The 1,824-nt window shown below is 33.5% G+C and overlaps 1 non-coding gene across 1 annotated transcript; it reads left to right on the plus strand.

The window, feature by feature from the left end:
* Nucleotides 1-722: 722 nt before the first annotated feature.
* On the plus strand, nucleotides 723-913 carry LOC114498374. The gene has a single exon (XR_003684790.1). It is a non-coding gene; the product is annotated as a U2 spliceosomal RNA (small nuclear RNA).
* The last annotated feature ends 911 nt before the right edge of the window (nucleotides 914-1,824 follow it).

Below are 1,824 nucleotides of genomic sequence, written 5' to 3' on the forward strand. Positions count from 1 at the left end.
AAAGATGCAACCCAGGGATCAAAATTTAATAAAATAATTTTTATTATTTAATTAAAGATAATCTTAAGTAAATAGGCACTTATTTTCATAGTAAGAATACATTGGTGAAGAATACAGTGATCATGGCCTCGATTTGTGCTAAGGTTCCAGCAATTTCATCCACCCTTGTTTTTACACTGTCAATTCAAGGTAACACAGTCAAAAAGTCAAATAACATTTGAGTAGCATTATTGTGGAAATAGTTCTGACCATACAACCTGAAGGGTTCTCAGGGACACTTCACCAAGGAAGTCTACAGACCGCATGTTGAGAATCAAAATGTTAGGCCAAGGGTCAATGAATTATGTGTCCCAAGAACCAAATCTGGCCCTTGTTTTTGTAAAGACAGTTTTATTGGAATATATTCACACCTGTTCATGTACATGTTGTTATAGCTGCTTTCTTGCTACCATGGCATAAATTGAATACTTGCAACAGAGACTAAATGGCTTACAAGGCTTAAAACATTTATGAACTAGCCCTTTAAAGAAATGTTTTCCAACCCCCAAATTAGGTTATAACAATAGAATTAATCCAACACATGTAGTTGAAAGAGATAATTAAGATCAGAAGTAAAAAATAATAATAACGTAACATAAAGGATGAATAAAGACAAATACTAGTTCTATTATAAGACCAATAAAATACAAGATACGTCAAAGACTAATTAAAAAAGTGAAAGGATCCCTTCTCAGCCTTTTGGCTAAGATCAAGTGTAGTATCTGTTCTTATCAGTTTAATATGCGATACATTCTCTATCCAAGGATATTATATTAAATGGATTTTTGGAGTTGGGAGGTAGAATAGGAGCTTGCTCCATCCACTTCTTGCATCAACCTGGTATTGCAGTACTTCCAGGAATGGTGCACCAAACAAAAAAAAGTGAAAAGAGCCTGGGCCAGATGGCTCAGTTGGTTGGAGCATTGTCCCAAGCACCAAAGGGTTGCGGGTTTGATTTCCTTTCAGGGTACATACCTAGGTGACAGGTTTGACCTCAGGGTGTGTATGGAAGGCAATCGATGGATGTTTCTCTTTTACATTGATGTTTCTTGCTCTCCCTTTCTCTTTCTCTAAAATCAATTTATATATACGCATACACACACACAGAAATATATATTTCCCTGTGATAATAAAAAAGTACTAGGATAGCCCTGGCTGGTGTAGCTCAGTGGATTGAACATGGGCTGCAAACCAAAGGGTTGCCGGTTTGATTCCCAGTCAGGGAACATGCCTGGGTTGCGGGCCAGGTCCCCAGTGGGCACCATGTGAGAGGCAACCACACATTGATGCTTCTCTCCCTCTCTATCTCCCTCCTTTTCACTCTCTCTAAAAATAAATAAATAAAATCTTTAAAAAAGTTCTATTATACTTATAATCAACATTAATAATCATAAAAATGAACTAAAATATGACAGAGTTAAAATAAGAGAAAAATGTGAATGATTTTATGTTAATAAAATTTAAACTATAAACATATGAGATAAATACAAATAATCTGAATTTTGGAATCTAACAAAAAGAAGAAATAGAAAGTCCATGCTGTACTATCATAATTAAAAAATAAAATAAAATATGGATTAGTGATTAGAAATCTCACCTAGAAAATACTATATGTAGGTGGTTTTACAGATAAGTTCTGCAAAATATTAAAGGACAGATTTTGCAACTTTAAATTTTTCTTGAAAATATAAAAAAAGAAATACTCTCCAATTATTATATAAAAGCAGTATTACTTGAACTATACTTGAACAACAATAAAATTCAAAAGTATTTGATAAAAAAAAC

Source organism: Phyllostomus discolor, chromosome 5 (assembly GCF_004126475.2).
Source record: "Phyllostomus discolor isolate MPI-MPIP mPhyDis1 chromosome 5, mPhyDis1.pri.v3, whole genome shotgun sequence".
In the NCBI taxonomy this organism is placed as follows: Eukaryota; Metazoa; Chordata; class Mammalia; order Chiroptera; family Phyllostomidae; genus Phyllostomus; species Phyllostomus discolor.